The sequence below is a fragment of the Macaca nemestrina genome, chromosome 3 (assembly GCF_043159975.1).
Source record: "Macaca nemestrina isolate mMacNem1 chromosome 3, mMacNem.hap1, whole genome shotgun sequence".
Lineage (NCBI taxonomy): Eukaryota > Metazoa > Chordata > Mammalia > Primates > Cercopithecidae > Macaca > Macaca nemestrina.
Genome location: NC_092127.1, coordinates 44,919,108 through 44,935,270, shown reverse-complemented (window position 1 = coordinate 44,935,270; position 16,163 = coordinate 44,919,108). Strand labels below are relative to the sequence as shown.

The following is a 16,163-nucleotide window of genomic DNA, read 5'->3' as shown; positions in this document are numbered from 1 at the left end:
CTCATGGATGATATCCTGAAGTATGTTTTCCAAGTTGGTTTCATTATCCCCACCTCTTTCAGGGACACCCATGATTCATAGATTTAATCTCTTTGCATAATTCCATGTTTCTCAGAGGTTTTGTTCATTTCTTCTCGTTTTTTTAAATATTCTTATCTGACTGTCTTGTTTCAGAAAGCCAGTCTTCGGGCTCTAAGATTCTTTCTTCTGCTTGGTCTAGTCTGCTATTAATTCTTGTAATTGCATGAAGAAATTTTTGTAGTGCATTTTTCAGCTCTATCAGACCAGTTACATTCTTTTCTGTACTGGTTATTTTGCTTGTCACCTCCTACACTGCTTTAGCATAATTCTTAGCTTCCTTGAATTGGGCTTCAATGTACTCCTGTTATTCAGTGATCTTCATTCCTATCCATATTCTGAATTCTATTTCTGTCACTTCATCCATCTCTACTCACTTCAGAGACCTTGCTGGAGAAGTGATGCAGTCATTTGGAGGAAATAAGGTACTCTGGCTTTTTGAGTTGTCAGAGTTCTTGTGCTCATTCTTACTTATCTTTATGGATTTGTGTTCTTTCAATCTTTGAGGTTACTGACCTCTGGATGGATTGTTTTTTACTTCATCCTATTTGACGACCTTGAGGGTTTGACTGTGGTCTAAAGTGGATTCCGCCAATTGTATTTGTTTCTGGAAGATGTTAGGGGGCCAACGCTCAGCTCCCAACTTCTGAACTGTGTGCTCTAACTCTGGAAGACTTGTCGTGGTTCCTGACTTTGTTCTCTGGGCTTCTCATGTTTGGAACCCACTGCACTCAGGGTAAAGGAAGACAGGGAGTGAATTGTGGCAGCTGTGGCAAAGTGCTAATGAACACCAAGTTGCCTGCCTCCCTGCAGGCATTCCGCACATGGCAGAGACAATCCAGCTGGGAGTGGGAAGTCCATGGGGTCCCCTGCTGGAGAGACTGTGCAGTCACACTGGAGGTGGTATTGGCTCAGGGGCGAGGTGCTGGTGGGTGTGGGTCTGGGTGCCTTCTCTGTACCCTGCAAGCAGGAATAATCACTCAGGTTGAGGGAGGATCAACCATTCTCTACACTCACTAAGTTAGCACAATGGCAGAGTACTGGCATGGGTGAGGCTTGTTGACTCTGTGCTTGCCAAGGCCTTGTCTGCAATGTCAGTCAGCAGGGGGAAGGACTGCAATGGCAGTCAGCAAGCAGTCAGCAGGGGGAGCAGACTGCACTCCCACACGCGGACGGGGCAAGGAAAGCAAAACCTGTCCACACAGACATGTACCAGCAAAGTAACGTGACGAGTTGCCATGGGCTCCATGCAAAGCTACAGTATGGGGAGAGACTAGATGAGCTGGTGTGTGGCCATAGGGACCACCTTGCTGGAGCTCTCCACTGTTCAGGCATGGTCTGTCAATGCAGAAGCTATGGTGTGGGGCCCCAAGGCACCCAAGACTACCCTGCAAGCAGGCAATGTCTAGTTGGGGCCCGGGGAGAGGCCAGTCAACCAAGGGGCACTCAGGTTGGACCAGCCCTGTCTGATGGGCAAGACTGCCCTTCAGAAATTAGGTTGAACGGTTTCCCTAAGGCTAAAGTCTCCTACAGGAGCAAGTTGAGCCTAAAGGGGATGGCTGTCCCTGGCCATGCTCCACTACAGAATCCCCTGTATCAAACCCTCTGGGCTGCATATCAGCTAGCTTACCACTCCTACTATTTCTCTAAGCAGCTTTTCCTGCCAATTTGAGCATCTGTGGTCATCAAAGGGCCTTCTCCTACTGGTGTTCCAGAGACTTACGGTGAGAGTGAGTTGCTCCTTGCCAGTTCAACTCACCCATTCTCCTGGAGCTGTTGTGATCCAAAAATTAGTCCCCAGTATTTAGTAGACCTGCACAGGGTTTCTAACTTTCTCCTTCTTCAGCCCAGCTTCTACATCTCCCTCTACCCATTCTCAGTGCCTTCCTTCTCTCTTATTTAAAAGAGAATTGCATAAAGAAGTGATTTTAAATCTATGTTCATATGCATGCAGTGATAAAGATGCATTTTGTATGAAAATAGCACAAAAAGGGAAGAGAAAACAATTATATGGAAGTATATTTTTGTATATTATTGAAATTAAATTGGTATTAATCCGAACTAGATTGTTAAAATTTAAGATGTTAGTAGTAATACCCAGGGAAGCCACTAGGAATGTAACTGGACAATATATATGAAGAGAAATTATAACGAAATTTACTGGTACACTAAATGTATTAGTCCATTTTCATGCTGCTGATAAAGATATACCTGAGACTAGGAAGCAAAAGAGGTTTAATTGGACTTAGAGTTCCACATGGCTGGGAAGCCTCAGAATCATGGTGGGAGGTGAAAGGGACTTCTTACATGCTGGTGGCAAGAGAAACTGAGGAATAAGCAAAAGTGGAAACCCCTGATAAACCCATCAGATCTTGTGAGACGTATTCACTATCACAAGAATAGCATGGGAAAGACCAGCCTCCATAATTCAATTACCACTCCTTTGGTGCCTCCCACAACACATGGGAATTCTGGGAGATAAAATTCAAGTTGATATTTGGGTGGGGACACAGCCAAACCATATCACTAAATAAATGTTTATTTGACATGAAAGAAACCAGGAATGAAGGAAGAGAGGGAAAAACTATATATATATATAGTTTAAGGAAGCTAAAGATAGAATCCCAATCCCTAGGATTTCTGCTGAAAAATCTGCTGTTAATCTAATTTTTTTTTAAATAGGTTACTTGATGCTTTTGCCTCACAGCTCTTAAAATTATTTCCTTCATCTTGACTTTAGATAACCTGATGACTATACGCCTAGGTGATAATCTTTTTGCGATGAATTTCACGGGTGTTCTTTGAGCTTCTTGTATTTGAATTTCTAGATTTCCAACAAGATCAGGGAAGTTTTTCTTGATTGTTTCCTCAAATAAGTTTTCCAAACTTTTAGATTTCTCTTCTTCCTCATGAACACCAATTGTTCTTATGTTTGGTCACTTAACATAAGCCAAATTTCTTGGAGGCTTTATTCATTTTTAAAATTCTTTTTCGTTTATCTTTTTCAGATTGGGTTAATTTGAAAGCCTTGTCTTTGAGTTCTGAAGTTCTTTCTTCTACTTGTTTTATTCCATTGTTAAAATTTTCAATGTATTTTGCATTTCTCTAAGTGTGTCTTTCATTTCCAGAGTTTTCATTGTCTTTTCTCTATGATATCTATTTCTCTGGATACTTTTTCATCCACATCCATTTTTTAAATTTCTTTAAGTTGGTTTTTACCTTTCCCTGGTACCTCTTTGAGTAGCTTAAAAATCAACCTTCTGAATTCTTTATCTGACAGTTCAGAAACTTCTCCTTGGTTTGGATTTATTCCTTGGTTTGGATCACAAAGATCCGAAGCGTGATCTTTGGGGGTGCTATAAATCTTGTTTTTGCATATTGCCAGAATTCCTTTTCTGGTGCCTTCTCATATGAGTAGACTTTCAGTGAAAAGATATGGAACTCAAGGGCTGCTGTTCAGATTATTTTGTCTCATGGGGTGATCCCCTGAGGTGGTGCTCCCCTCCCCTAGGGATGGCACTTCCTGAGAGCCACACTGCAGTGATTGTTATTGCTCTTCTGGGTCTAGTTACCAAGCAGGCATACCAGGTTCTGAGCTGACACTGGGGAATGTCTGCAAAGAATCCTGTGATGTGATCCATCTTAAGATCTCTCAGCCATGGACCAGCATCTACTCCAGTGGAGGTGACAGGAGTAAAGTGGGATCTGTGGGAACCCTTGATTGTAGTTTTGTTTAGCGTGCTGGTTTCCTTGAATGTTTGTTATGCTATTAGTGAAGTTGTCACATGGACATACTCAAGACCACTGGTTAGCCAGGGTGTTACAGGCAGTGGAATTAGCTATTGTTTTCTCCTTTGGATCATGGTTGTTCTGTTCTGAGTTGCTGTAATGACTTCAGTTGATTGGTCTCCAGCCAGGAGGTGGTGTTTTCAAGAGAGCACAAGCTGTGGTAGTAGGAGGGAGATATAAGTTTGCTCTACATTGGCCAGGATAAGTAGTCACATTTCTCAGGCAATGGGCAGACCCATAGAGCTCCCAAGAGTTTGTCATTTGTCTTCAGCTACCAGGCAGATAGAGAAAAAACATCCAGTTGGGGCAGGGTTAGGCAGGTCTTAGCTCAGACCATCCTTGGGCAAGGTTTGCTGTGGTCACTGTGGGGGGTGGGAAATGGTTCTCAGGCCAATGGAGCTATGTCCCCAGGTGGATTATGGCTGCCTTTGCTGCATCATATAGGTCACCAGTGAAGTGGGGGAAAACCAGCAGTGACAGGCCTTAGCCAGCTCCCATGCAACCAGTAAGGCCAGTCTCACTCCTGCGATGCCCCACCAATAGCACTGAGTTTATATCCAGGCAGCTGGTGAGCAAGGCTGAGATCTTGCACCAGGCTACAAGCCTCCCCACTGAGAAAGCAGCACAACCCACCTGCCATGCTGTGGGCTGTGGTTTCTGTGTTGGTATCTGTACTTCCCATTCACCCCCCAACCCCCAGATTCTGCTCAGGAAAATTTGTGTTCAGTCAAAATTATTACAAAGTTTAGCTATAGCTTTCTTAATCCTATGGCCCCTCCCCAATTCTGCTGGCTGCTTTCCCCATAGACCCCTGTGAGATAAAGCCAGGAATGGCTTCCCTGGACTCAAGCTGGGAACTGAGAGTGCCTACAGGGCTTTTTTCTACTTTTTCTGCTTTTATATTTCTCTCAGCTCTCTAAATTCTTTTCAGCTCTAGGTAGGGTTAAATCCTTCTCCAATAATCTGGATTTTCAGGCTCCCCAATGGGGATGTGTGTTTGAAGGCGGGCTCTTCCCCACTTACACTTTAAGAACTCACAGTTTTTCAGCTGTCTCATGGAGTCTGTAGTGGCAAGCCACTTCTTTCAAAGGGTCTGTGAATTCTTTTAGTTTTCCTACTACGTTCCTGCAGTGGTTCTTGGGGCAAAAGTTCACTGTGTGAGTCTCCACATGCTCTTCTGTCTGTCCAAGTGGGAGCCGCACATTAGTCCTGTCTCCTTGATACCATTTTTTCGATATGAACAATTATGTGCCAACAAATTAGATGACCTAGATGAAATGGACAAATTTCTAGAAAAACATAAATTAACAAAACTGACTCAAGAGAGAATATAAATCTGAATAGACCTATAATAAGTAAAGATATTTAATTAGTAATCACAAACTTTGCACAAAGTAATGCACAGAGATGACTCCAGTGATAAATTCTACCAAAATGTTTAAAGAACATTACTCCCTCATACACTCTCTCAAAAAATAGAAGAGGATGGAACACTGTCTAATTTATACTATGAAATTGATATTACTCTAATACCAAAACCACACAAAGATATCACAAGAAAACTATGGACTAATATATTTTATGACATAGAGACAAAAATCCTCTGGAAAATACTAGTAAATTGAGTCTAGCAATATATAACAAGGATTATTCACCAATATCAAGTGAGATTTATTCCAGAAATGCAAACTTTGTTCAACATACAAAAATTAATCAATGAGATATACCATATTAATAGAATAAAAGACAAAAATGACAAGATCATTTCAATTGACATTATGATGGTTAATTTTATATGTCAGCTGGAATGGACAATGAAGTACCCAGACTAAGCATTATTTCTTGGTGCATCTGTGAGGGTGTTCCCTGATGAAATTAACATTTGAATTGGAGGGCTCAGTAAAGTACATTGTTCTCCTAAATGTGGTTGAGTATCATTCAATCCATTGAGGGTCTAAATAGAACAAAAGGCAGAAGAAGGAAGAATTGGCCTCCTTTTTTCGTGCGTCACTGCTTCATCTGGGACATCTCACATCATCTTCTCCTGCCCTTGGACCAGGAGTTACATAATCAACTCCTGGTTCTCAGGCTTTGGCCTTGGACTAAATTACACCAATGGCTTTCCTGGGTCTGCAGGTTGTAGGTAGAAGACCATGTGAGTTCTCAATCTCTATAATCTTGGGAGCCAATTCCTTACTATAGATAGATAGATGATAGATAGATAAATAGATGGATAGATAGATAGATAATATGGATATAGGGTGATACTAGCATAGGGGTACATACATACAATGTGGTACTAGCATATATATATTTGATGCTCTCAAGTATATATTGTTGCACTAGGATAAGGGTAGACATATAGATCTGAAAGTCCATAAATAAACCTCTGTTTCATACTATATGCAAAAGCCAACTCAATATGAATCAAAAACCTAAATGCAAAAGATAAAATTATAAAACTTTCAGGAGAAAACATTGGGGAAAACCCTGAACTTGGATAAGGCAATGATTTATTAAAAGTGACACTAAAAGCATAAGCACACTTCCACCACAAAAAGATAATCTGTACTTCATCAAAATTAAAACTCTTGTGCTCCAAAGGACACTTTTTAAAAATAGCTTTAGGAGTAAAAGTGGTTTCTGGTTACATGGATGAATTGCATGGTGGCGAGGTCTGGGATTTTAGTGCATCCATCACCCAAATAGTGTACATTGTACCCAATAGGTAGTTTTTCATCATTTGCCTCCCAGCTTCCCCTCTTCTGAATCTCAAATATTTATTATACCACTCTGTATGCCTTTGCACACCCATAACTTACCTCCCACTTCTAAGTGAAAACATGTGGTATTTGGTTTTTGATTCCTGAGTTATCTCACTTAGGATAATGGACTCCAGTTCCATCCAAGTTACTGCAAAAGAAATTATTTTATAAATTTTTATAGCTGAGAAGTATTCCATTGTGTGTGTGTATATATATACACACATATATATCACATTTTCCTTAACCACTTATTAGTTGTTAGGCACTTAGGTTGGTTTCATATGTTTGCAATTGGGAATTGTGTTGTGATAAACATATGCATGCAGGTATCTTTTTAATAGAGTGACTTATTTTCCTTTGGGTAGATACCCAGTAGTGGGATTGCTGGGTTGCATGGTAGATCTATTTTAGTTTTCTCAGAAATATTCATACTGTTTTGCATAGAGGCTGTACTAATTTACATTCTCACCAAAAGTATATAAGCATTCCCTTTTCAGCACATCCACGCCAACATCTATGTTTTTTTTACTTTTTAATAATAGCCACTTTGGCTGTGGTAAGGTGGTATCTCATTGTGGTTTTAATTTGCATTTCCCTGATGATTAGTGATGTTGAACATTTTCTGATATGTTTGTTAGCCATGTGTGTATCTTCTTTTGAGAAATGTCTATTTGTGTCATTTGCCACTTTTTAATGATTTTTTTTTCTTGCTGATATGTTTGAGTTCCTTGTAGACTCTGGATATTAGTCCTTTGTCAGATGCATAATTTATAAACATTTTCTCCCATTCCATAAGCTGCTGATCTAATCTGATAATTATTTCTTTCACTATGCAGAGCCTTTTTACTTTAATTAGTTCCCATTTATTTGTTTTTGTTTTGCTGCATTTGCTTTTAGGGTCTTAGTCATAAATCATTTGCCTAAGCCAATGTCCAGAAATGTTTTTCAAGGTTTTCTTATAGAATTTTTAGGTTTTAAGACTTAAAGTCTTTAATTCATCTTAAGTTAATTTTGGTATATGGTGAGAGATGGGGATAGTTTCATTTCTCCAATGTGGCTCTCCAATTTTTCCAGTACCATTTGAATAGGAAATCTTTTCCCCAATTTATGTTTCTGTATTGCTTTTTCCAAGATCAGTTGGTTGTAACTATTTGGCTTTATTTATGTGTTCTCTATTCTGTTCCATTGGCCTAGTTATCTGCCTTTATACCAGTACCATGCTGTTTGGGTTACTGTAGCCTTGTAGTATAATTTGAAGTGGGCTAATGCAATGTCTCCAGATTTGTTCTTTTTGCACAGGATTGCTTTCCCTATTTGGACTCTTTTTTGGTTCCATGTGAATCTTAGGATTGCTTTTTCTAATTCTGTGAAAAATGATGTTAGCATTATGATAGGAATTGCATTGAATCTATAGATGCTTTGGGCAGTGTGGTCATTTTCACAATATTGATTTTTCCAATCCATGTATTTGTGTTATCTATGATTTCTTCAGCAGTGTTTTGTAGTTCTCTTGGTAGAGATCTTTCACCTCCTTCATTAAGTATATTCCTGGGTATTTTATTTTGTTTTGTTTTTGTAGCTATTGTATAAAGGATTGAGTTCTTGATTTCATTCTCTGCTTGATCATTGTTGGTGTGTAGCAGTGGTACTAATTCACAAACATATTAATCTTGTAACTTGAGACTTTACTAATTCATTTTTCAGACCTAGGAGTCTTTTAGAGGAGTATATAGGGTTTTCTAGATGTAAGATAATATCATCAGCAAACAGAGATAATTTGACTTCCTATTTTCCAATTGGGGTGTCCTTTATTTCTTGGCCTTGCCTGAATGCTTTGGCTAGGACTCCCCAAAGGACACTATTAAGAAAGTAAAAAGAAAACATACAGAAGAGCTCGCAGCGCGAGTGACACAGAAGACCGGTGATTTCTGCATTATCAACTGAGGTACTGGGTTCATCTCACTGGGGAGTGCCGGACGATCGGTGCTGGTCAGCTGTTGCAGCCCGACCAGCGAGAGCTGAAGCAAGGCGAGGCATCGCCTCACCTGGGAAGTGCAAGGGGGAAGGGAATCCCTTTTCCTAGCCAGGGGAACTGAGACACACAACACCTGGAAAATCGGGTAACTCCCACCCCAATACTATGCTTTAAGCAAAAGGGCACACCAGGAGATTATATCCCACACCTGGCCAGGAGGGTCCCACACCCACAGAGCCTTCCTCATTGCTAGCACAGCAGTCTGCGATCTTGCGGCAAGGCAGCAGCAAGGCTGGGGGAGGGGCGCCCGCCATTGCTGAGGCTTAAGTAGGTAAACAAAGCCCTGGGAAGATCGAACTGGGTGGAGCTCACAGCAGCTCAAGGAGGCCTGCCAGTCTCTGTAGACTCCACCTCTGGGGACAGGGCACAGCTAAACAACAACAACAACAACAACAACAACAACAAAAAAGCAGCAGAAACCTCTGCAGACGCAAGCAACTCTGTCTAACAGCTTTGAAGAGAGCAGTGAATCTCCCAACGTGGAGGTTGAGATCTGAGAAGGGACAGACTGCCTGCTCAAGTGGGTCTCTGACCCCTGAGTAGCCTAACTGGGAGACATCCTCCACTAAGGGGCATACCGATACCCCACACCTCACACGGTGGAGTACACCCCTGAGAGGAAGCTTCCAAAGCAAGAATCAGACAGGTTCACTCGCTGTTCAGTAGTATTCTATTTTCTGCAGCCTCTGCTGCTGACACCCAGGCAAACAGGGTCTGGAGTGGACCTCAAGCAATCTCCAACAGACCTACAGCTGAGGGTCCTGACTGTTAGAAGGAAAACTAACAAACAGGAAGGACACCCACACCAAAACCCCATCAGTACGTCACCATCATCAAAGACCAGAGGCAGATAAAACCACAAAGATGGGGAAAAAGCAGGGCAGAAAAGCTGGAAATTCAAAAAATAAGAGCACATCTCCCCCTCCAAAGGAATGCAGCTCATCGCCAGCAACGGATCAAAGCTGGACGGAGAATGACTTTGACGAGATGAGAGAAGAAGGCTTCAGTCCATCAAACTTCTCAGAGCTAAAGGAGGAATTACATACCCAGTGCAAAGAAACTAAAAATCTTGAAAAAAGAGTGGAAGAATTGATAACCAGAATAATTAATGCAGAGAAGGCCATAAACAAACAGACAGAGATGAAAACCATGACACGAGAAATACGTGACAAAAGCACAAGCTTCAGTAACTGACTCGATCAAGTGGAAGAAAGGGTATCAGTGACTGAAGATCAAATGAATGAAATGAAGTGAGAAGGAAACTTTAGAGAAAAAGGAGTAACAAGAAACGAACAAAACCTCCAAGAAATATGGGACTATGTGAACAGGCCAAATCAACGTCTGATTGGTGTACATGAAAGTGATGGGGAGAATGGAACCAAGTTGGAAAACACTCCAGGATATTATCCAGGAGAACTTCCCCAACCTAGCAAGGAAGGCCAACACTCAAATTCAGGAAATACAGAGAATACCACAAAGATACTCCTTGAGAAGAGCAACTCCAAGACACGTAAATGTCAGATTCACCAAAGTTGATACGAAAGAAAAATGTTAAGGGCAGCCAATGAGAAAGGACAGGTTATCCACAAAGGGAAGCCCATCAGACTAAACAGCGGATCTCTCAGCAGAAATTCTACAAGACAGAAGAGACTGGGGGTCAATATTCAACATTCTTAAAGAAAAGAATTTTAAACCCAGAATTTCATATCCAGCCAAACTAAGTTTCATAAGTGAAGGAGAAATAAAATCCTTTACAGATAAGCAAATGTTTAGAGATTTTGTCACCACCAGGCCTGCCTTACAAGAGACCCTGAAGGAAGCACTAAATATGGAAAGGAACAACCGGTACCAGCCATTGCAAAAACATGCCAAAATGTAAAGACCATCGAGGCTAGGAAGAAACTGCATCAACTAACGAGCAAAATAACCGGCTAATATCATAATGGCAGGATCAAGTTCACACATAACAATATTAACCTTAAATGTAAATGGACTAAATGTTCCAATTAAAAGACACAGACTGGCAAATTTGATAAAGAGTCAAGACCCATCAGTCTGCTGTATTCAGGAGACCCATCTCACATGCAGAGACATACATAGGCTCAAAATAAAGGGATGGAGGAAGATCTACCAAGCAAATGGAGAACAAAAAAAGCAGGGGTTGCAATACTAGTCTCTGATAAAACAGACTTTAAATCATCAAAGATCAAAAGAGACAAAGAAGGCCATTCCATAATGGTAAAGGGATCAATTCAACAGGAAGAGCTAACTATCCTAAATATATATGCACCCAATACAGGAGAACCCAGATTCATAAAGCAAGTCCTTAGAGACTTACAAAGAGACTTAGACTCCCATACAATAATAATGGGAGACTTCAACACCCCACTGTCAACATTAGACAGAACAATGAGACAGAAAGTTAACAAGGATATCCAGGAATTGAACTCATCTCTGCAGCAAGCAGACCTAATAGACATCTACAGAACTCTCCACCCCAAATCAACAGAACATACATTCTTCTCAGTACCACACCACACTTATTCCAAAACTGACCACATAATTGGAAGTAAAGCACTCCTCAGCAAATGTAAAAGAACAGAAATTATAACAAACTGTCTCTCAGACCACAGTGCAATCAAACTAGAACTCAGGACTAAGAAACTCAATCAAAACCGCTCAACTACATGGAAACTGAATAACCTGCTCTTGAATGACTACTGGGTATACAACCAAATGAAGGCAGAAATAAAGATGTTCTTTGAAACCAATGAGAACAAAGATACAACATACCAGAATCTCTGGGACACATTTAAAGCAGTGTGTAGAGGGAAATTTATAGCACTAAATGCACACAAGAGAAAGCTGGAAAGATCTAAAATTGACACTCTAACATCACAATTAAAAGAACTAGAGAAGCAAGAGCAAACACATTCAAAAGCTAGCAGAAGGCAAGAAATAACTAAGATCAGAGCAGAACTGGAGGAGATAGAGACACAAAAAACCCTCCAAAAAATCAATGAATCCAGGAGTTGGTTTTCTGAAAAGATCAACAAAATTGACAGACCGCTAGCAAGACTGATAAAGAAGAAAAGAGAGAAGAATTGAATAGACGCAATAAAAAATGATAAAGGGGATATCACCACCGACCCCACAGAAATACAAACTACCATCAGAGAATACTATAAACACCTCTACGCAAATAAACTAGAAAATCTAGAAGAAATGGATAATTTCCTGGACACTTACACTCTTCCAAGACTAAACCAGGAAGAAGCTGAATCCCTGAATATACCAATAGCAGGCTCTGAAATTGAGGCAATAATTAATAGCCTACCAACCAAAAAAGGTCCAGGACCAGATGGATTCACAGCTGAATTCTACCAGAGGTACAAGGAGGAGCTGGTACCATTCCTTCTGAAACTATTCCAATCAATAGAAAAAGAGGGAATCCTCCCTAACTCATTTTATGAGGCCAACATCATCCTGATACCAAAGTCTGGCAGAGACACAACAAAAAAAAGAGAATTTTAGACCAATATCCCTGATGAACATCGACGCAATTTCCTCAATAAAATACTGGCAAACCGGATCCAGCAGCACATCAAAAAGCTTATCCACCATGATCAAGTTGGCTTCATCCCTGGGATGCAAGGCTGGTTCAACATAAGCAAATCAATAAACGTAATCCAGCATATAAACAGAACCAAAGACAAAAACCACATGATTATCTCAATAGATGCAGAAAAGGCCTTTCACAAAATTCAACAGTCCTTCATGCTAAAAACTCTCAATAAATTCAGTATTGATGGAACGTATCTCAAAATCATAAGAGCTATTTATGACAAACCTACAGCGAATATCATACTGAATGGGCAAAAACTGGAAAAATTCCCTTTGAAAACTGGCACAAGACAGGGATGCCCTCTCTCACCACTCCTATTCAACATAGTGTTGGAAGTTCTGGCTAGGGCAATCAGGCAAGAGAAAGAAATCAAGGTATTCAGTTAGGAAAAGAAGAAGTCAAATTGTCCCTGTTTGCAGATGACATGATTGTATATTTAGAAAACCCCATTGTCTCAGCCCAAAATCTCCTTAGGCTGATAAGCAACTTCAGCAAAGTCTCAGGATACAAAATTAATGTGCAAAAATCACAAGCATTCTTATACACCGGTAACAGACAAACAGAGAGCCAAATCATGAATGAACTTCCATTCACAATTGCTTCAAAGAGAATAAAATGCCTAGGAATCCAACTTACAAGGGATGTAAAGGACCTCTTCAAGGAGAACTACAAACCACTGCTGAGTGAAATAAAAGAGGACACAAACAAATGGAAGAACATACCATGCTTATGGATAGGAAGAATCAATATCGTGAAAATGGCCATACTGCCCAAGGTAATTTATAGATTCAATGCCATCCCCATCAAGCTACCAATGAGTTTCTTCACAGAATTGGAAAAAACTGCTTTAAAGTTCATATGGAACCAAAAAAGAGCCCGCATCTCCAAGACAATCCTAAGTCAAAAAAATAAAGCTGGAGGCATCACGCTACCTGACTTCAAACTGTACTACAAGGCTACAGTAACCAAAACAGCATGGTACTGGTACCAAAACAGAGATATAGACCAATGGAACCGAACAGAGTCCTCAGAAATAATACCACACATCTACAGCCATCTGATCTTTGATAAACCTGAGAAAAACAAGAAATGGAGAAAGGATTCCCTATTTGATAAATGGTGCTGGGATAATTGGCTAGCCATAAGTAGAAAGCTGAAACTGGATCCTTTCCTTACTCCTTATATGAAAATTAATTCAAGATGGATTAGAGACTTAAATGTTAGACCTAATACCATAAAAACCCTCGAAGAAAACCTAGGTAACATTCAGGACATAGGCATGGGCGAGGAGTTCATGTCTAAAACACCAAAAGCAATGGCAACAAAAGTCAAAATTGGCAAATGGGATCTAATTAAACTAAAGAGCTTCTGCACAGCAAAAGAAACTACCATCAGAGTGAACAGGCAACCTACAGAATGGGAGAAAACTTTTGCAATCTACTCATCAGACAAAGGTCTAATATCCAGAACCTAGAAAGAACTCAAACAAATTTACAAGAAAAAAACAAACAACCCCATCAAAAAGTGGGCAAAGGATATGAATAGACATTTCTCAAAAGAGGACATTCATACAGCCAACAGACACATGAAAAAATGCTCATCATCACTGGCCATCAGAGAAATGCAAATCAAAACCACAATGAGATACCATCTCATACCAGTTAGAATGGCAATCATTAAAAAGTCAGGAAACAACAAGTGCTGGAGAGGATGTGGAGAAATAGGAACACTTTTACACTGTTGGTGGGATTGTAAACTAGTTCAACCATTATGGAAAACAGTATGGCGATTCCTCAAGGATCTAGAACTAGAAGTACCATATGACCCAGCCATCCCATTACTGGGTATATACCCAAAGGATTATAAATCATGCTGCTATAAAGACACATGCCCATGTGTGTTTATTACGGCACTATTCACAATAGCAAAGACTTGGAATCAACCCAAATGTCCATCAGAGACAGACTGGATTAAGAAAATGTGGCACATATACACCATGGAATACTATGCAGCCATAAAAAAGGATGAGTTTGTGTCCTTTGTAGGGACATGGATGCAGCTGGAAACCATCATTCTCAGCAAACTATCACAAGAACAGAAAACCAAACACCGCATGGTCTCACTCATAGGTGGGAACTGAACAATGAGATCACTTGGACTCGGGAAGGGGAACATCACACACTGGGGCCTATCACGGGGAGGGGGGAGGGGGGAGGGATTGCACTGGGAGTTATACCTGATGTAAATGACGAGTTGATGCGTGCTGACAAGTTGATGGGTGTAGTACACTAACATGGCACAAGTATACATATGTAACAAACCTGCACGTTATGCACATGTACCCTAAAACTTAAAGTATAATTAAAAAAAAAAAAGAAAACATACAGAAAGGAATAAAATACGTGCAAATCATGTGTCCAATATAGGTCTGATTTATACTTAAAGAATTCTTTTGACTAAACATTAAAAAGACATCCCCATTTTTCAAATCAGCAAAGTATTTAAATAAATTTTCCCTGAAGAAAATATATAAATCATCAATAAGCACATGAAACTATGCTCAACATCACTGGTCATTAGGGAAAGGCAAATAAAACTAACAGTAAGATACCACTTTACACCCACTAGGATGGCTATAACCAAGAAAACAAATAATAACAAGTGTGTTGCTGAGGATGTAGAGTTTTAAAACCTTTATACATTCCTGATGAAAGTGTAAAATGATGCATCCTTGTAGAAGACAGTTTGGCACTTCCTTAAAACTTTAAACAGAGTTGACATGCAATCCAGCAATTCAACTGGAGGTATCTACCCATGAGAATTGAAAACATAATGTTTACACAAAAACAGGTACTCAAATGTTCATGGTGTTGGGGCTCAATGTTTCCTTTACATTAGTCAAAGGTGAATTTTGACTCTTGCAAAGAAAGAACCCTAATAAAAACACTATATATAGTGTTAATATAATAACACCCAGTTTGAATACATGTGCCTTTCCCTAAATGCTCTATTCTCACAGAGTAGACTCATTGATATTTATCATATTAGTTGGCATCATAATTATTAACATATATAATTATGTTTGTTAAACAACTAATCAAAGGTCAAACAACTACTACATTTCAGAGGCAGAAATCCCACACAACCATTCAGCTCCAAGATTGATTCTACAGTTCACTTTGAAGAGGGTGAGGCTGTGGTCAGGAATAAGGGAGAGTGAGAGAGCACATTCTGAGCAAAGGATGAAGCTGTAAAAGCCAAGCCCTATCCACAAGGCCTAGAGTCCTTTACTGTTATATGAAGCCTCAGAACCGATATGAGCTTCTTCAGATGTGATATTTCTGCTACTTAGATTAAGAATTAGTATTGTACACATTATTGTACATCAATGTACAATGTACATCATATTATTGTCCACTCATGCTCATAGCAGCATTATTCCCAATAGCCAAAAGGTGGAAACAACTCAACTATCCCTCAGATAAATGGATAAACAAAATGTTTTATATAATGTTTTATGTGTGTGTGTCTAATGAAATGTTATTCAGCCAAAAGAATGGCATTCTAATATATGCTACATGTATTAGATGAGCCTTGGAAACATTAGGCTAAGTGAAATAACACATATGAAAAGAATAAATATTGTATGATGTCACTTATATGAGGTAGATAGAATACTAAAATTCATACAGACAGAAAGTAGAATAGTGGTTACTAGGGGCTGGGAAAAGGAGGTAATGTTGGACCCAGCAGTGGAGCAGGATCCCCAGCACTGAAGGCCACACAGTGTCCTACACCCCAGAGAACAGGCAATTTAACCCACTGGGAGGCTGTTCCTAAAACAAAGGGAAGATAGCATATACTCCCTAGA

General features: G+C 39.9%; 1 long non-coding RNA gene across 1 annotated transcript in view; it reads right to left on the bottom strand.

Moving 5' to 3' along the window:
* LOC139362316 (uncharacterized) overlaps positions 1–16,163 on the bottom strand; it is an 84,619-nt gene that overhangs the window by 52,974 nt on the left and 15,482 nt on the right. The window contains exon 3 of the long non-coding RNA XR_011620931.1: positions 6,690–6,780. This is a non-coding gene — a long non-coding RNA (uncharacterized lncRNA). The remainder of the gene's footprint in view (positions 1–6,689; positions 6,781–16,163) is intronic.